Genomic DNA, 21,125 nt, shown 5'->3' with positions numbered 1-21,125 from the left:
AATTCAACTTTTGGACGTTGTTTTTCACCCTTCAGTGAGCAGATAATTAGAAGGTGATAAGAAATCATGCAACCTAATCTAACTATAGCTTTATTTCTGAAAATATAGCTTTTAAAAAGAGCAGTATAAAAAATTGCCTAATTTTACTTCTTAAATTCAATAGAAATTTAATTTTTTATTCAACAAATATTAAATGCCTATTGTGTGTACTGAACTTTGGTAGATTTTTGGAGAAAATACAAAGATAAGTAAGACATGGTCCTTGCCCTAATGAAACTTAACATCTAATGGGGCATATATAATTAACTGTAGTATAAAATATAGTATTAAAAGTTTTATTGATTTGTTTTTACATTACAAATACAGATTATTCTCACTTTGGAGAGATCTCTTGAAACAAAGCAAAACAGTTAAATAAAATTAATAAAGCAGTCATCTCATCTGAAATTATATGCAACATTTCACATTTATAACCCCCCTTTTCCCTCTAGAAAGATTTCTGAGTCCAGGAATCAGGAAGACCTGATAATAAATTCAAACTTAGACACTGAATAGCTAGTCATTTGTATAATGTAGGTAATACTAACACCTACCTTCTAAGGTTGTTTTGAGATTAAAAAGTGATAATATTTGAAAAGCATTTTGTAAATCTTGAAGTCCTACATTCTTTAAAAATTAGCAGATATCAATTTTCTTTCCCTCCCAACCCCTATCCCTTTGAAACAACAAAAAAGGAAAATTAAATTTCTTACTATAAATATATAGTAAAGTGTTAAAATACATATCTTTATGTATATGTGGGTATCTATATCTGTATCTAATTCCTCATTCTGCACCCTGATTTTTACTAGTCTTCAGAAAAGTATGATGAAAGTGCTTCTTACCTTTTTGTGTTTCTTTCAGTTGAAGTCTGAGTTTTCACTGCAGTGGATTGAATATTGTATGTTCATAAAGTTAAAGGTGAATGGTACCTTAGAGGTCATCTAACAGAAGAATAAAAGCACAGTCCCTTAATTTTACAAAAGGAAATTTTCATATTAAATGTCAACTGGGATATCAGTTCTTGTCTTCTTAATTCAAATTTAAAAGTCTTTTCACAGTACCATGCTGCCTAATTTTCCTGGAGGAGGTAACATTTGAAATTCATATTGAATATAGTATGAGGTAAGAATTGAAGAATGTAAACATCTTGTTAACTTGTACAGTCTTTCAGATTTCAGCTCTGCCACTTCTTATTGTATATACTTTTCAACAAAAAAGAATCCATCTCTAATTAACTTTCTCTTTTTTTTTTTAAAGTGGCTTGCCCGTGACCACACAGCTAGGTAATTATTAAGTGTCTGAGGCCAGATAACTCAGGTACTCCTACTCCAGGGCCAGTGCTCTATCCATTGTGCCACCTAGCAGCCCCTCTAATTCTCTCCATCTTTTCTTTTATAAATTTTCTTTTAAATTATTTTCTTAGTTATATATAACTAGCCATAAATGTTTTTGTATGTATAGATGCTCCTTTAGGGTTCAGACCAAGTATTAATATTTCTTAGTAATAGAGTATAAACAGTTTTATAACCCTTTGGGAAGCATTGTCATCTGCTCTCTAGAATGGTTGGATCAGATCACTACTCTACCAGCAGTATATTATTGTCCCTATTTTTTCATATCCTCTCCAATATTTATTATTTTCCTTTTCTGTTATGTTAGCCAGTCTGTTAGATGTGAGGTTAGTATGTCTGGATTCTTTTAATTTGTAGTTAATTAACAATAATTTAGAATTGTTTTAATTTGCATTTCTCTATTCAGTAGTGACTTAGAGTATTTTTCCATGGGATGGCTTTGACTTCTTCTGAAAATTATCTGTGCATATTCTTTAAGCATTTATCAATTGGGGAATGACTCTTATTCTTATAAATTTGATTTAGATTTTTAATTTTTGAGAAATTAAGGAAATTATAATTTCTCTGACTCCTTTCAGTTCTCTCTCCCCCATTTCCTGTTTTCCTTCTAATCTTGGATGTATCACTTTTGAGTGTGTGTGTGTGTGTGTGTGTGTGTGTGTGTATGTGTGTGTGTATTAAACTTTTTAAACTTGGTGTAGTCAATATTATTCATTTTTCATCCCATAATGCTGTATCTTTCTTGTTTGGTCATAAATTCATTCTTATCAATAACTATGACAAGAAAACATTCAGTACTCCCCTTTCAAATCATTTTTTTAATCCTCTCTAAAATTCTATGAGAATTTTTTAGCAAATGAAATCCTAGTATTTTTGAGTTGGCATAGTATTTCAAGCTGAATGCCCTATTATATACTCTGAGACTGCTTTGCTTTAGCTTGCCTGTTCTAGTTATTAGAGTTCTAGTAGCAAAAAATTCTAAGCTCCTGGTAGTGTTTGTCTCTTATTACTAGCCCTTCTTATATCTAGAAAGCCAGCAGACTTCTCAGAGCCTCAATCTTTGGGTTTCTGAATTGCCCCTTCACCTGTGTTTTTTCCTCCTTCCAAACTACTAAAAGAAAAAAGGAAAAATAGTAATAATATTGGAGGAGAGCTTTCCAGTCCTGTTCTTCATAGAAAAAGGATATTCTTGTTATCAGTCACTAATATTTGCCTTTGAAGCTCCACTTTAGATGTACTTTGATAGATTTTAAATTGTCTGTAAATTATGACAGCAAAATTTAATTCATTTTTTCCCCTTTTTCTTTTTTTGAAAGATTTTATTTATTTTCAATTTTACAATTCCCCCATCTTGCTTCCCTCCCCCACCCCCCCCAGAAGGCAATTTGTTAGTCTTTACATTGTTTCCATGGTATGCATTGATATAAATTGAATGTGATGAGAGAGAAATCATATCCTTAAGGAAGAAGCAAAGTATGATGATATAGCAGAATTATATAACTTTTTTTTTTAAATTAAAGGTAATAGTCTTTGGTTTTTGTTCAAACTCCACAATTCTTTCTCAGGATGCAGATGGCATTCTGTGTTGCAGATATCCCAAATTTGTGCCTGAGTGTTACCCTGTTGGTATTTTTCTTTTGGGTATAATTCCAAATTGCTCTCCAGAAAGGTTGCATAATTATGGCTCTACCACATTTCTCACATCCCTTTCATTATTGACCATTGGCCTTTCTGGTCATATTGGCCAGTCTGAGAGGTGTGAGGTAGTACCTCAGAGATGCTTTAATTTGCATTTCTCTAATAAGTAATGATTTGACAAAATTCTAGAATATAGAATTAATAGAATGATTAATAGACATCTATAAAAGTAAATTTCTTTTTTTCTCTCTTTTTGGGTATTTTATTTGTTCTAATTTCATGTAAAGTTAGTTTCCAACATTCATTTTTGTGAGATTTGAGTTCCACTTTTTTGTCCCTCCCTCCCTCTCCCCACCCTCTCCAAGACAGCAAATAATGTGATATAGATTATACATGAACATTTATGTTAAACGTATTTTCTTATTAGTCAAGCTGTGAAAGAAGAATCAGAACAAGAGAAAAATGTGAGAAAGAAAAAACAAGAAGTAAAAAACTGAAAATAGCATACTTTATTCTGCATTCAAACTGTTGTTCTTTCTTTGGATGTGGAGAACATTTTCCAACATTAAGTCTTTCGGAAATTGACTTTGATCACTGCGTTGTTGAGAAGAAATTAAGTCCATCATAGTTGAACATCTTAGAGTGTTGTTGATGTGTTCTTGTTCTGTTTACTTCATTCAACTTTAGTTCATATAAATTTTTTCAGTTTTTTTGAAATCAGAACAGTAGTATTCTATCACATTTATATATCACAACTTGTTCCGTCATCCCCAATTTATGGGCAAGCTCTCAGTTTCTAATTATTTGCCATCCAGAAAAAGAACTGCTACAGACATTTTTGTACCTGCAGGTGTTTTTCCCTTTTTATGATCTCCTTGGAATACAGACCTAGTAGTGAAATACCTGGATCAAAGTGTATTCACATTTTTATAGCCCTTTGGACCCAGTTTAAAATTGGTCTCCAGAATATTTGGGTCAAATCACAAATGCACCAGTAGTACATTAGCCTCTCTTTTTGCATATCCCCCTTAGACATTTATCATTTTTTTCCTGACTTATTAGCCAATCTGATAGGTATGAGATGAGATCTTGGAGTTGTTTCAATTTATATTTCTCTAATCAATAGTGATTTAGAACATTTTTCACTTGACTATGGATAACTTTAATTTATTCATCTGAAAATTGCCTGTTCATATCATTTGTCCATTTATCAATTGGGGAAGGATTATAATTTTTTAAAATTTAATTCTCTATATGTTTTAGTATATGTGCTGCCTAAGTCAGCATGCAATTCTTTATTTTTTTTTTTAGAAATAAGTCATTTATCAGAAACACTGCCTGTAAAAATTGTTTCCCAGCTTTCTTCTTTTCTTCTAATCTTGGTTGTATTGGTTTTGTCTGTTCAGAATTTTTTAATCTATTGTAATCAAAATTATCCATTTTGTATTTTATAATGTTTTCTATCTCTTACTTTCTTGGCATAAATCCTATTGATTGTATTATATTTTCCTGGTGATAAATTTTTGTAATCTCTTTGCTAATATTTTATTTAGCATTTTTTACATCATTATGCATTAGGTAAATTTGTTCATAATTTTCTCTCTATTTTGGTTTTTCCTGATTTATGTATTGGCATCACATTTTTTTTATAAAAGTAATTTGGAAGGATTCCTTCCTTGACTGTTTTTTTTCAAATAGCTTATATAGAATTGGAATTAATTGTGGTGGAATTCATTTGTAAATCCATTTGGTCCTGAAGATTTTTTTCTTAGGGCCTTCATTGATTGCTTGTTTATTTTCTTTTTATAAAATGGGATTAAGTATTTTATTTCCTCTTCTGTTAATTTGGTTAATTTGTTAATTTGGTTAATTTTTGTAAATATTATTTCATTTCACTTAGAGTGTCAGATCTAAGTAAAGATTGTAAGATTGTTGCAGCTAAAAAAATACTCTGAATTATTATTTTGATATCCTCTTCATTGTGGGTGAATTAATCTTTTTCATTTTTGATACTTGAAAATTTGTTTTTTCCTTTTTTTAAACCAGATTTACCTAAGGTTTATCTTTTATTTTTTCATTAAGTCAGCTCCTAGTTTTATTTATTAGACCAATATTTTTACTTTCAATTTTATTAATCTCTCCTTTGATTTTTCAGAATTAATAATTAATAATTTGGTATATAATTGGGAATTTTTAATTTGTTTCTTTTCTAGCTTTTTCAGTTGCCTGCCCAATTCATTGATCTTCTCTTTATTTTATTCACTTAAGCATTTAGATATGTAATTTTTCCCCTAATGACTGACTGCATCCCATAAGTTTTGGTATGTTGTCTTATTGTTATTATAATCTTGGATAAATTATTGATTATTTCTGTGATCTTGTTGATTGATTCACTCATTTTTAAAAATTGGCTATTTAGTTTCCAGTTAATTTTTAATCTTTTCATGATCCTTTATTATAAATGGTTTTTATTGCATTTTATATTTCTGCCTTTCTGCATTTTAGTGTGAAGTTTTTCTGCCATAATGCATGGACAATTTTTGGAGAATTTTGTGGACCTCTTAGCAAAAAGGCATATTCTTTTCTATTCCTATTCTCTTTGATCTATCATATCTAACTTTTCTAAGATGCTATTTTTCTCCTTAACGGCTTTCTTGAGGTTAGATTTATTTACTTCTGAGAGAGGAGAGGTTGGGGTTCCTCTTCTAGTATAGTTTTCCTGGCAACATCTTCTTTTAACTCATTTAACTTTTTCCTCTAAGAATTTGGATGCTATATCACTTAGTGCATATTGCTTCATTGCATTCACTTAATGATATTCCTTCATTATCTATGTAACCTTTCAGTAACATGTGGTTTCCTTCCTTATCTCTGTAAATAGATCTATTTTTGCTTTTATTTTGTCATTAAACAGAATTTCTACTCTTGCCTCTTTTTTTTAAACTTCAGCTGAAGCATATTTTGCTCCAGTCTTTTATCTTTACTTTCAGCTTCAAATGTGTTTCTTTTACACAACATATTGTAGATTCTGTTTTTTAATCCACTCTTTTATCTTCTTCTGTTTTATGGGATAGTTTATCCCTTTCAAATTTACAATTTTGATTACTAACTCCACCCCCATTGTAATTTTCTCTCTCCTTTCACCCTATCTTTCCTCACCAGTGTTTTGCTTCTGATCACCACCTCCTTCAGTCTGTCCTCAGTTTTATGGACCCCACCCTCTTTTCTTTCCCCTTTCCCATTTTACTTCTCCTTCCCTTTTTTTCCTAATTCTCTATAGGGTAAGATAAATTTATAAACTCAACTGAGTGTAAATGTTATTCTTTATATTAGACAAATCCAATGAAAGAAAGATTAAAGCAATTCTCATCCCCCTCCTCCTTTGCACTTCTTCATGCGTTGTAATTCACCCCATTCTGCCTCCCTCTTTCTTCTTTTCTCATATAATCCTTTTTTTTCATGCCTTAATTCTTTTAAGATAATCACATCAAAAATTTATGCCCACCCCTCTAGTGTACTCCTAATAGAGGTTCAGTTCTTAAGAGTTATAAGTACCATCTTCCCATGTAGGGATGTAAATAGTTTAATCTTATTGAATAACATTTTTTTCTTTCCTGATTACCTTTTTATGTATCTCTTGAGTTTATATTTTAAGACTGAATTTTCAGTCCAACTCTGGTCTTTTCGTCAGGAGAGTTTGAAAGTCCCCAGTCTTGTTGAATGTCACTTGTCCCCTGAAATAGTATCCCGAGTTTTTCAGGTTATTTGATTCTTGATTGTACAGTCCAAACTCTTTTGCCCATGAAATATAATATTCCAGGTTTTTGCTGTCCTTTAATGTTAAAATATTAAGTCCTGTGTATCCTAGTTGTGGCTTCTTGGTATTTGGATAGTTTCTTTCTATTTGTAGAATTTTTTTCCTCATCCTGATAATTCTGGATTTTGACTACAATATTTCTTGGAGTTTTCATGTTGGGTTTTCTTTTAAGAGCTGATTGGTAGATTCTTTCAATGACTATTTTACCCTTTGGTTCTAGGGCATCAAGGTAGTTTTCCTTGATAATTCTTTCAAAGATGCTATTCAGATTCTTTTTTTGTTCATGGCTTTCAGGTAGTTGGTAATTCTTAAATTATCTCTTTTGCATGTCAGTTGTTTTTTCATTGAGTTATTTTACATTTTCTTCTATTTTCACATTCAAAAAGTTGTTAGATTGATTCTTAATATCTTTATCTTCCACTTGCCCAGTTCTATTTTTTTTTTTTTTTTAGATTTTTCAAGGCAATGGGGTTAAGTGGCTTGCCCAAGGCCACACAGCTAGGTAATTATTAAGTGTCTAAGATTGGATTTGAACTCAGGTATTCCTGACTCCAGGGCTGGTGCTCTATCCACTGCAACACCTAGCAGCCCCAACCAATACTATTTTTTATTTTTTGTTTTGTTTTGTTTTTAGGTTTTTTGCAAGGCAAATGGGGTTAAGTGGATTGCCCAAGGCCACACAGCTAGGTAATTATTAAGTGTCTGAGACCAGATTTGAACCCAGGTACTCCTGACTCCAGGGCCAGTGCTTTATCCACTGCGCCACCTAGCTGCCCCCAATACTATTTTTTAACAAAAGTTGTTCCAATTGGCTAATAGCATTGGCTAAGAATTTTTTTTTTCCATTTGATCAATTACATTTTTTAAGAACTTCTTTTCTTCAGTCAATTTTTTGTGTTTCCTCTTCCAGGATATTGTGTCTCTCATTTCTTTTCTAATTTTTCTTCTACCTCTCTTATTTGATTTTTAAAATCTTTTTTAAGCTTTTCCAAAAGCATATTTTGGACTTGATAACCAATTCACATTCTGCTTTGAGATTTCACATGTAGGCCTTCTTTCTTTCTTCTCTTCTGAGATGGTGTTTTGATCTTCCTTATCCCCATAGTAGCTTTCTGTGGTCAGGACTTTTTTTCTTTTCCTTGCTCATTTTTTAGCCCTTTTTGTGGTTTTTAAAATTGAGCTCTGCTTCTGGACCACAAGAGGCACTGTCCCCAGATTCTTGAGTTGGAGGCCAGAGGCCTGCTCACTGACTTTCCGTGCTGTGGCCTCAGGTACAAGCTGTTTGCCCATTGTTCTGGGGTTGCCCGTCTAGTTGAGCTGGTTGCACAGGGCTTCAGGGACTCACAATTTGCCTTCTGTTCTGGTTCTGGAGTCCTCACAACTATCCTCCTGCCACTGACCTTGTGAGCCAAGACCCATGTGTCATAGTTGCTGATCTTTGCTCTGCAGCTAACTGCTTCCCTCTGGCTTCCTCAAAACTTTTACTGAAATCCTTCCAAAATATCTTAAGCTGGGAAACTGCTCCACTCTGTCTTTTTATGGATTATGTTGCTTCAAAATCCATTGAGAAAGACTGATTTAAAGTTGTTTCTGAGGAAAGCTGGAAAGAGTTTAGGGAAGTTCCTAACTTCTCTCTGCCCTCTTTACTCCCACCTCTGGTGAATTATATATATAATATATACTATACATTTTTTTTTTAGGTTTTTTTCAAGGCAAACGGGGTTAAGTAGCTTGCCCAAGGCCACACAGCTAGGTAATTATTAAGTGTCTGAGGCTGCATTTGAACCCAGGTACTCCTGACTCCAGGGCTGGTGCTTTATCCATTACGCCACCTTGCCACCCCTAGGTGAATTATTTCTTAAAGAAATTATTCATGTCACGTGAGTGTGGGACTTTTGTTTCAATTACAAGATTTATATTTCTTTCACTTCTTAGTCTTGAATCATAGCCACCTTTATAGTGATACTCCTAAATATTAAAGGATATGTCTATTTAATTTGGTGAATCTTATCAAGTTACTTGTAAAGTTTGCATGTTTTCTTATTCTGTGAAACATATGTTGATTCATAAAGTGTGATTTATTCATAAAGCACCATTTTTGTTTTTGATTCCTTGAACTAGGGTCTTCTTTATTGACTAATATTGGCTAATCCAAGGAGCTCCTATGAGTCTTCTTTTCATTTACTTGCAATTTCCTCTTCTCTTCTGATTTCCTTTATAGTGAGAAATTCGAGGTTGCTATGATTCAGTTTTCTAGTATTATGTCCACTCATTGATCATGGTAATATTAATAATTTGCGTTTGCTTAGCATCTTAAGTTTCCAGAGAGCCTTAGAGTCATGTTCTCATTTGTTCCTAACAGTAATCCTGTGTGATAAGTTCCACAGGTCTTATTATTCCTTTTACAGGTAAGAAAACTGAGGTTGTCTTCCTGACTCAAAATCTAATAATCTTATGAGATGATATTTGCAAAGTGCTAGAGCCTCACAGAGATGGTAGGTACTTTATAAATACTTGTTCTCCTGTTCTCTATTTCACATACTGACAACTGCTAATCTTTTTAGATGATATAAATCACTATGATTCTTAGCAGCCTATACCCCTGTCCTACCACATTGTCCTTTTCATTGCAGAATCAGAATTGAACCACAAGGAACTATCTACATGTTGTAATTTTATTTCATTTTCTTATAGCCATTAAATTTGCCCTCATGTGGTCAACCTGTGGGTGCTTACCCTCTCCACATATAGGTTTGTCATCAGAAAGTAGACCTTGCCCATACTTTGATTGAAGCCTTGTCAGCATGGTGTTACTACTAGAGTTTGTGTTTTGCTAGCTTTGTCCTTAATTATTATTCAGGGTTACTGTTAGGTATGCATAATGCTAGGATGCGTAATTGGAATGATTTTTTTTAAATTTTTATTAAAGATATTATTTGAGTTTTACAGTTTTCCCCCAATCTTGCTTCCCTCCCCCCACCCCAACCCCACAGATAGCACTCCCTCAGTCTTTACTTTGTTTCCATGTTGTACCTCGATCTAAATTGGGTGTGATGAGAGAGAAATCATATCCTTAAAGAGAACAGAATTCTCAGAGGTAACCGATCAAACCATAAGACATCTGGTTTTTTTTTTTCCGAATTAAAGGGAATAGTCCTTGTACTTTGTTCAAACTCCACAGCTCCTTATCTGGATACAGCTGGCACTCTCCTTTGCAGACAGCCAAAAATTGTTCCCAATTGTTGCGCTGATGGAATGAGCAAGTCCTTCAAGGTTGAACATCACTCCCATGTTGCTGTTAGGGTGTACAGTCCCTTTCTGGTTCTGCTCATCTCACTCAGCATCAGTTCATGCAAATCCCTCCAGGCTTCCCTGAAATCCCGTCCTTCCTGGTTTCTAATAGAACAATAGTGTTCCATGACATACATATACCACAGTTTGCCAAACCATTCCCCAATTGAAGGACATTTACTGCATTTCCAATTCTTTGCCACCATAAACAGGGCTGCTATAAATCTTTTTGTATAAGTAATGTTTTTACCCTTTTTCCTCATCTCTTCAGGGTATAGACCCAGTAGTGGTATTGCTGGGTCAAAGTGTATGCACATTTTCGTTGCCCTTTGGGCATAGTTCCAAATAGCTCTCCAGAAGTGTTGGATGAGTTTACAGCTCCACCAACAGTGTAATAGTGTCCCAGATTTCCCACAACCCTTCCAACAATGATCATTATCCTTCCTGGTCATACTGGCCATTCTGAGAGGTGTGAGGTGGTACCTCAGAGAAGCTTTAATTTGCATTTCTCTAATAATTAATGATTTAGAGCATTTTTTCATATGGCTATGGATTGCTTTGATCTCCTCATCTGTAAATTGCCTTTGCATATCCTTTGACCATTTGTCAATTGGGGAATGGCTTTTTGTTTTAAAAATGTGACTCAGTTCTCTGTGTATTTTAGAAATGAGTCCTGTGTCAGAATCATTAGTTGTAAAGATTGTTTCCCAGTAATTGGAATGATTTTGTGTGTACTTTGTTTCTTACTAGTGTAATATCAACCATTTTCCAAGGTTATTAATTCTCCATTTTTGCTTTAATGTTGACTTTGTACTTCACTATTCTACTTAGCATTTGTTCGACCAGTTTATGTAATTAATTATACTTGTTAGACATAATATTCTATAAATTTTTTTTCTTCTTGTATATGACTTCTTTTTTAGGTAGATTATAGGATGGTTGCCAATAACAACACCTCTTGCATAATCCTTCTTTAGTTTATTATAGAGACCTAACATTAATAATGTTTTCTGTAATGAGCAAATAAGAAAAGAAATGGTATTATTAGTGTTAATACTAATGATCTCTCTTCTGAGCTACAGTCCTGCAACTCCAGTAGCCTATTGGACATCGCTATCTTTATGATCAATTCTCATTCCACAAATGATATAAATCAAACTTGTTATCCTTACTTCTAAGCTTAGACCTCCTATTAACTTTTTTTTTGGCAAGGCAGTGGGGTCAAGTGACTTGCCCAAGGTCACACAGCTAGGTAATTAAGTATCTATCTAGGTGCCACCTAGCTGCACTCTCTTATTAACTTGAGGGTGCCACAATTCATTCTTCTATTCACCCATATTCGTAACCTAAAAGTTAATCCATTATTTATTAATCTCCTCATTTTCAATAAGTTGCCTTTTTTTTGGACAAGGAAATTATTAAGAGCCTGAGGCCAAATTTGAACTTCCCACCAGGGCTGGCTCTATTCACTGCACCACCTTGCTGCTGTATGCCATATTTTGTTGATTCCATCCTCTCAATATTCCATTACCCAACAGAGTAAATGTGTTATAAGGGTTGGAAGAAGAGAGAGGAAAGACCCAATGGGGGGGGGGGGAGGAACCTTGGCAAAATAAGTTTGAATTTAGAATGGAAAATGTCTAGTTACATAAAAAAGTGTTTAAGATGTTTAGTACACTTAGCATTTGCTTGACAATTTCTTTAAGAATTAGAATAAAATCTATTTTCATCTGTTTCCAACTTTTTACACAATCAAAATGAAACATCTGAAGAATTTTGTAGTAGAGTCATTTTTCCACTGAAAAATTGCCCTTTCATTTTTCATAGCAGACAAGGATAGGCATAGTATGGATAAATGTAATCCACTGGCAATATCTTCTGTCTTATTTTGTCAGGAAGTAACTCTTACTTTTTTACCACTCAGCCTGTCATTTATGGCTACTGAGGGATAGTATAATGGAATGATTTTTCTCCCCCTGCCTACCCTGTTGCTCTCTGTGTGCCCTGAGGGCTAGGCTCTAGGTGCTCGCTTTGGCAGAGGTCCCCCGCTGTGCCCCCCCTTGTGCCTGGTGCTCCCCAGGGTGTAGCTCAGGAGACTCCCCTGCTGCTGTGAGCACCCTGGGGCTGCCTCCAGGAGGCTGAAGTTCCTTCACTCTGGCGGGCCACCCCTCCAGCGGGCCACCCCTCCGACCCCGGGAAGCAGAGCCTTTCTGCTCTTTTCCAGGTTATCTTGAGTAGGAGAACTGCCTCACTGGGTCCCTTGTTGGGTTCTGTCTCTAGAAAGTTTAGTTAGAGTCCTTAGTTTATAAGCTTTATGAGAGAGCGCCTAAGACATGATCCTCCCTTGTCACCATCTTGGCTCCGCCCCAATGATCCCCTTTCAAAAGATGCTCTCAGCTTCCGGCATTTCCCATGTAAGAGAATTAAGAAGAATTAAATTAATCAAATACCTTCCGTGTGATTACAAAGTAGGTGGTCTTTAAAAATGTTACAAGGAATGGACTTTTTTGTGAATTACATGAGTGGATTATAATGTATGATTTTTCTTTGTTATCTTCTAAAGCTACAATGATAAATTCTTGAAAAGTATAATTTCATCTCCTCAGTTCATTTTAACAATCACTTTGTGAATATCAACACATGAAACAAACTTTTGGTTGCTTGTGAAACAAAAACAAATGCATGAATAGAACAACACAGGTTTGTCTTTAGATGATTTTATATATATGGAGTCAGGAAGATCTGAGTTTAAGCCTTTCCTCAAAAACTTAATAGTTCTGTGATCCTCAGAAAGACTCTTCAGTTTCTTTATCTGTAAAATATCAATAATAATAATGATGATGATAATAATAATTGTACATATTGCATATTTATGAGGAACAAATGAGATAACATAAAATATTCTTAAAATCTTTAAATCTTTAGAAATATTACCAGTTTTATCTGTTATTATTGTTCCTACCTCCTTTCTAAGACTATTAATCACTGACCTTACACCTTCCCTTAGACTCCTACTCTTCTGTCCTCTGACTTTGACCTTCTAGGTGTTCTGAATCTCTGCTTCAGACATTCCTTCTGACTGTCCCTCCTGACTGGAACATTCTCTCTTTTCCTCTCTGACTGCCAATCTCCCTTTCATCCTTTAAGACTCATCTTAAATCTCACCTTCCTCAGCAAGCCTTTCCCAACCTCTCTTAAATCCAGTCTTCCCTCTATTAATTATCTTTTCTTTATCTTGTATATAACTTTATCATGTATATAAGTTGCTTTATATAAACATATATATGTGTGTGTGTGTTTATATACTTATATATTTTTATTCATTTGCCTGTTGTCTCCTCCATTGGATTGTAAGCTATTGAGAGCAAGGATTGTCTTTTGTCTCTTGGCTTGGAAGAGTGTTTGCCATAAAAATAAACTTCATGATTGACTAATGGGTTACCCATCTGTTGGGGGGGGGGGCTTCCAAGATGAAAATCTTCATACTGATTAAAATACAAATATAGAAAAAAATTAGAATCACAGAGGGTCTCCAGAGGGATCTTCATTCATTAATTTATTCATTCAAAATAATGTGTAAGACACTGTGGTAAGGATTAGGAATGCAAAATAGGCAAAAGACAGTTCCTGCCCTAAGAACTTTAAAATCTAAACACACACACACACACACACACACACACACACACACACACACACAGAAAGTAAGCTATATGAAGGATAATGGAATCACGATTAATTAACCCCTTCTCTAACATTCAAATCTGCTGAGTGTCCTTCTTGAATCTTGCTAAAATAAGGAATTCTATGACTGTTTCTACAACCCCTATCCCCTACCTCTTGCCCAAAGCCTTTGGTCTCCTCCTTGTATAAGTATATGTGAATAAGGTTATCTTTTAACCTTATGCAAAGTGCAGTTATGTGCTTCCAGAACTTGCAGTATTCTTTGATATGTAAAACACCTTTTTACAAGCATGTATTAAAACTCTATTAGAAGGTCTGACCTTCTGGTGATGGCAACTTCTGACTTCCAGATCCTGTTTATTTGTCCCAATGTAAAGGAGGGTATGTCAGATGTCTCTTTGCTAGAGTATCTCCCAACTCTCAGCCCACTGTGCCAGTACAGTCCAATAAAATGCCAACTTGCTTGGGAGAGAGCCTGTGTCTCATGAATTCCTTTTCAGACCAGCACAAACCCCAACAATAGGTAATAATTTAAAAAGCAAAGCTGTAGAATGAAGGAGGGGTTCAGGAACAGTTTGTAGAAAATGGTATTTTAGTTGGGATGTCTGGGCAGATTATGACTTGAATCATCTGGCAGTTGAATAGAAGCCCAGTAATCATCAACTCCTGTTTCCCTCCCCTCTACCCATTTCTTTCCTTCCCCTGTCTCTTAGGGAAATTCATTGGAGCTCCTGTTCTAGACTGGGGCAATTCATCAGATAAATCCCTGGAATTGCTACCAACCAGTGATTACTTATTATTTTTCTTATTTTTTTGTTCTAATGAAACATATGTTTGAGGGCCAAAGGATGAAGCACATTTCTGATTATTCTAAATAAGCATGTGCCAAAAATAATATTAGACACTACAATGAAATTACTAGATGAAATTCATTCACCTTTTGTTAAACTTGTATATGCAGTTCAATGCACTAGGACCTAAAAAGTTAATAAAAGATAAATAAAAAATATTTAAGGAGCTTATAACCTATAAGACATCTGTGCAAATACATATAATAGTAATTAGACTATAAGAAGATTATTCTGAATAAAAAGTATTATAAAATGTCAAGAGAAATGAGAAAAAGGGAGAGATTGTCAGCATATGAAGAGTATCAGGCTAAGTTTCAGGAAGAATGTGGGTTTTGAGCTGGACTTGAAAGAATGGCTAGACCAGGAACCACAAACTCCAGTGGTTTCCTCAAGAAATTGTAGTGGCCATAAATTGGTAAAACCAACTGACTGAACCAGGTTGAGGGTAACCAAGAAATGTCAAACTCCAACATGATATAGGGGATATCTTCTGAAAGTCTGAGAAGATTTCTACCAGCAGAATGGGCAGACAAAGAACAATTTGTTCCAACAGCTATTGGTCAGACATCAAAGAAATCAGAATCATCTGACGTGTCCTGGAACATTGCCAATTGACTTTTGTTTCTCTTCACTAAAATCCAATTCAAGCACATGATGTCTTTGGTCCTCTTTGAAAACAGAGGAATAAGGGGTGGCTAGGTGGCACAATGGATAGACCACCTGCCCTAGAGTCAGGAGGACCTGAGATCAAATCCAGCCTCAGACACTTAATTACCTAGCTGTGTGTCATTGGGCAAGTCACTTAACCCTACTGCCTTGCAAAAAACAAAAACAAAAAAAAAGAAAAAAAAAGAAAATGGAGGAATAACAATGGCAACAACAACTCCTGCATGATGGTGGAGAGACATTGTGGAAGTGATCATGGGGTGTTCTGCCCCACTAGAAATATTCTGACTCTTACCATAACCAGTTAGTTGGTATAAATGAGAATTCAACTAGTAATAAAAAGAATGGCAAGAGAAATTGCATCAGCAAAAGGAAGCCTTGGCTCTATAAGAATTAGAAAATTAAAGAATGAGAAAGAAAAAGATTTTAGATGAAAGTTTTAAAATTATGTAGTAGGCATTCTTGAGAATAGGATAGATAAATCTGGATTGAAGCAATTGTTGACTAGCATAAAGGGTAATGGGACTAAGCCAGTAAGCAGTAGCATGTAGGTTCTAAAATACTGTTTGTACTGCCTGCAGCTAAGAATGATTTTTACATTTTTAATATCCAGTTTTATTGTATTCAAAATATTAGATAACATTCTTTGCTTGAGGGTCTTAGAAAAATAAGTGGTAGTTAAAGCTGGTGGTCAAATTTGATCTTCCAGCTGTAGTCTCAGGACTCTCCTATACCAAATTTTGTGTGTATATTCATCTGTGCATTTATGTTTGTATATATGTGTTTCTGTGTGCATGCATGCACATGTGCAAATGCATACATGATTGCTAGTATGTTTCTTCTGCCCTACTCTGACCAGTTTACTTGAAAGTGAGGTCAAAGTGATGCTCACTCTTTCCGTTTGCCTTGATTATGTGAAATAATGTTTCCTTTCCTGCTTCTCCATTTCCTTTTTCTTTCCCAATTAATTCTGTATTTCCTACTTCTTTTTACTTTAAGTTTATAAAAACATAACAAAACCATTATCAGGCCCTTCATCTTTTTTTAATTCTTGCTATGATTCTTGATGAAATTAGGGTTATACATAAAAACATGTTTCTTTTTCTCTTAGGTGAGCATAAATATTTCATCCATGTGCAGTTCCTTCTAGTTGTCTAAACCTATTTAACTTTTTCTATTTCCCATGACTTCTATATTCATCTTTCAGAATTTCTACTTGACTGATCTTTCCATCAAGACAATTTTGGAATGCCTCTATTTCATTAAAGGTCCTTAATGTTGTGTTATACCCAGTTGTTATTGATGGCAAGCCTGTCTGTTTTTTCCTTTTGGAATATTACATAATAAACTCTCTTCTCCTTTAAGGATGTCAAAATCCTGTGTGATTTTGACTGTAACTCTTTGTTATACTTATTTATTATACTTTTTTTATGTAGAAGCTCTGGATTTCCTGTGATCTTTTATTTTGGAGTTTTTGAATAACAGGTGTGTGCAGTTTCATGCTTTCTTGAAATATATTCAGGGATTGTCTTTTTCTTTGGCTATAACTTTCAGGAATTTCAATAATTCTTATTTTTTATTTTTAGTTTTTTTTAGTTTTTGCAAGGCAATGGGGTTAAGTGGCTTGCCCAAGGCCACATAGCTAGGTAATTATTAAGTGTCTGAGGCCAGGTTTGAACTCAGGTACTCTTGACTCCAGGGCTGGTGCTCTATCCACTGCATAATTCTTATATTTTTTTCTACTTGTTTTCTAGATCAGTTGTTTTTATGTGAGATAATTTCCCATTTCTTTTTTTAAAGTCTTTTTTTTTTTTTTTGTTTTAAAATTTCTTATTGTCTGATAGAATCAACTCCTCTTGGATATATTACAGGAATTCTCTTCCTAAGGAAGACATTTATAGTTCTTTTCCAAGTGTTTCTTTTAGAATAAGGGTTCTTAATTTGCAGTTTTTCATTTCAATGTACTTGACTTTATTTAAGGCAATGGGGTTAAGTGACTTGCCCAAGGTCACACAGCTAGGTAATTATTAAGTATCTGAGGCAGGTCTTGAACAGAGGTCCTCCTGACTCCTGCACTGGTGTTCTATCCTTTGTGGCACCTAGCTGTCCCTCTATTTTATTTTATTTTATTCTTTTCAAGACATTCTATAGAGCACTGTTTCTTGTATCAGGAAATTTGGCCTTAGACTTGACACTTAGTAGCTGTATGACCCTGGCCAAGTCCTTAACCCATATTACCTGGCCAAAACAAAGAAAAAACATGTTGAAGAAGGATTTTAGACTTCACCAAATTGCCAAAGGGGTCCATGACTCCCCCACCCCCCAAAGTTTAAGAACTCTTATTCAAAAGATGTCATTTATTTTCTATTTCTTTCCTTTAGAGTTCTCACTTCATTCATCTTATATTTTTTTTAATTGCATAATTTTTCCCCTAAGTAATTGCAGTTGACCTTGTGGCCAAACTATGCAGATTTTGTTTTTGTTTTATTCTTTGCTTGTGAGTGTTGTGGACTTCTTTCTGGGTTGTCTTTGTTGCCCTACATTTGTTAGATATTTATTATTGTTCTATTTTTATTTCACTCAGTCTTAACATCTTTAGCTCCTGAATCAGCAGTTTGTGTTCAGGCCAAACTTTCTGTAATTCTGAAGTCTATATTATCTGATGTTCCATCATTGATTTCTCTGGAAATTGTATATACCTTCTTTTTCTTTAATTTAAAATTTTCTTTTTTACTATAAACTTAGCAACAGAAAACAGAAACATGTTCAAAATACAAAAACCTAGAAATGCCAGTATTTTCACAAGTATTTATTAAATTTAACAAAATAATCATAAATTTTTTCTATTTGTATGAGCCTCTTCACTACTTTTTATTTTCTTCTGTACATTTTTCAAAGAAAGATTTTATTTATTTTGAGTTTTATAATTTTTCCCCCTAATCTTGCTTCCTTCCCTCATCCCCCCACAGAAGACAGTCTGTTAGTCTTTACATTGTGTCCATTGTATACATTGAATCAAATTGAATGTGATGAGAGAGAAATCATATCCTTAAGGAAGAAAAATAAAGTATTATAGAGATATCAAAGTTACATAGTAAGATAATAGTTTTTTTCCCCTAAGTTGAAGGTAATAGTCTTTGTTCAAACTCCACTATTCTTTATCTGGATACCGATGGTATTCTCCATCACAGATAGCCCCAAATTGTCCCTGATTGTTGCACTGAGGGAATGAGCAAGTCCATCAAGATTGATCATCACCTGTTCAACCTTGAAGGACTTGCTCATTCCCTCAGTGCAACAATCGGGAACAATTTTGGGCTGTCTGTAAACAGAGTGCCATCCGTATCCGTATTGAGATAAAGAGCCATGGAGTTTGAACAAAGTTCAAGGACTATTCCCTTTAATTTAGGGAAAAAAACCCCACATATCTTATTGTCCAATCTTGTACCTCTTAGACTTCTTGTCTCTTCCTTAAGGATATGATTTCTCTCTCATCACACTCAATTTGGATCAGTGTACAACATGGAAACAAAGTAAAGACTGACAGATTGCTTTCTGTGGGTTAGGGGGGAGGGAAAATTATAAAACTCAAATAATATATTTAATAAAAAAAATAAAAGATTGATCATCACCCCCATGTTGCTATTAGGGTGTACAGTGTTTTGCTGCCTCTGCTCATCTCGCTCAGCATCAGTTCATGCAAATCCCTCCAGGGTTCCCTGAATTCCTATCCCTTCTGATTTCTAATATAGAACAATAGTGTTCCATGACATACATATATGCCACAGTTTGTTAAGGTATTCCCCAATTGAAGGACATTCACTTATTTTTCCAATTCTTTGCCACCACAAACAGGGCTGTTATGAATATTTTTGTTCAAGTGATGTTTTTACCCTTTTTCATCATCTCTTCAGGGTATAGACCCAGTAGTGGTATTGCTGGATCAAAGGGTATGCTCATTTTTGTTGCCCTTTGGCTATAATTCCAAATGGCTCTCCAGAAAATTTGGATAAGTTCACAGGTTCACCAACAATGTATTAGTGTCCCAGATTTCCCACATCCCTTCCAACATTGATCATTATTCGTTCTGGTCGTATTGGCTAGTCTGATAGGTTTGAGGTAGTACCTCAGAGATGCTTTAATTTGCATTTCTCTAATAAGTAATGATTTAGAGCAATTTTTCATATGACTGAATCACTTTCATTTCCTTAACTATAAATTGTCTTTGCATATCCTTTGACCATTTGTCAATTGGGGAATGGCTTTTTTTTTTGAAAATTTTACTCACTTCTCTGTATATTTTAGAAATGAGTCCTTTGTCAGAAACACTAGTTGTAAAAATTGTCTCCTAATTTACTACATTTCTTTTGATTTTGGTTACAGTGGTTTTGTTTGTGCAAAAGCTTTTCAATTTAATGTAATCAAAATTATTGTTTGTTTTTAGTGATATTCTTCATCTTGTCCTTGGTCATAAACTGCCCCCCCCCCCATAATCTGGCAGGTATACAACTCCTTGATCTTCTAGTTTGCTTATAATTTTTTTTTTTTTTATGTCTGAATCCTGTAGTATGATAACTTCTTTAAGGATCTCAGGAGCAGCTCAGGTAAGGGAGATACAAACTATGTGTCTGGGTAGAACAACTGCAAACTTGTCCTTAGTAGGAGTTCCATCTGACAGTTCCTCCCCTGCCAGGACAGAGTCTGTGGCCTGGACTCCTCCCTGCTAGGTCTGGGGCCTGGGCTCCTCCCTGCCCTGATGCTCAGCTGCAGGCTCAGCTCTGTCCTGGCACTGTCTACTGAGTGATCACCCCTACTTTAAGAAAGCTTTTGTGAAGTCTGTCAAGATCACAATACCTTCCCTTCTTTTGTCTCTTCATATCACTGCCACTTTATTCGTCACTGAATTAATGCCTCGATTACCAGTTACAAAGTAATGGAAAATAGGATCTACCACAATCTGCCAAGAAAAAGAGTCTGGGGATGCTGGGCAGGAAGTTCCACAGGCAGTCTCATCTCTCTATTCAGTTTTATGTGATATAGTTCCCTGTAGTAATCATTCTATTTACAGACTTTTGCTCTGTTGCTTCCTCATTTTGACCATCAAGCCCTAAGGACCTTGTACTTCCTTTTTTGTTTCAGTCTTCCTTCTATTCATAGTTGAAAGAAGAGATTTCTTTCAGACCCCTTGAGTGCTGAGAGGCAAAGGTCCTTTCTGAATAACTTCAGTGCCAAATCAAAAGTCTTTCCTTAAAACAACCCAAATAGTGACTGTGTGTCTGAGTGGTGAGAGAGAGCTAGACTTAGAATCAGGAGGACTTGAGTTTAGATCTGCCCTTAGACACAATGACCTTAGGCATATTACTTCACTCTGTTTCCTCATCTGTTAATTGAGAATAACAATACTTAACTCCCAAAATTGTGAGGATAAAATGCTTCTACATAAATTCAAGCTAGCTATTATTACTATTAATTTAAAATAAATCAAATTTTTTTCCTTGTCTTTTCAGTCTGTGTAGAAAAATAGGACTGATCTCTTGTTCCTAAGCCTTTTGTAGCCGATTTCATAATATACTTCTCTGGCTGTCCCCTAAAGCTCTACAACTTGCATTAATCTTCATGCTTTCTAAATATCTAATTTCCCTAAGACAGTTTCATTTTCCTTTTCACATCTCTAATATTTTTCCTTTCCTTTTCTAACACCTCTTTAATTGTTTACTCTTAAAACTTGGTAGTATTCCCACATTTCTACATTCTTAACCTCTTATTCTGCATCATTAGTAGACAGTC

At 34.7% G+C, this 21,125-nt stretch overlaps 1 protein-coding gene across 7 annotated transcripts in view; it reads left to right on the top strand.

Annotated features, from left to right (window-relative positions):
- Positions 1-21,125, top strand: part of FARS2 (phenylalanyl-tRNA synthetase 2, mitochondrial) — a 662,046-nt gene that overhangs the window by 127,384 nt on the left and 513,537 nt on the right. Inside the window, exon 2 of one of the 7 annotated variants that reach the window (XM_074208465.1) lies at positions 9,258-9,344. The exons of the other annotated variants lie outside the window; for them this stretch is intronic. The gene's annotated coding sequence lies outside the window, so the exon portion shown is untranslated. The remainder of the gene's footprint in view (positions 1-9,257; positions 9,345-21,125) is intronic. 7 annotated transcript variants of the gene reach the window in all.

This window comes from Macrotis lagotis, chromosome X (assembly GCF_037893015.1).
Source record: "Macrotis lagotis isolate mMagLag1 chromosome X, bilby.v1.9.chrom.fasta, whole genome shotgun sequence".
Taxonomy (NCBI): Eukaryota; Metazoa; Chordata; class Mammalia; order Peramelemorphia; family Peramelidae; genus Macrotis; species Macrotis lagotis.
Note: the sequence above shows the minus strand (reverse complement) of the source record. Positions and strands in the feature narration are given on the sequence as shown.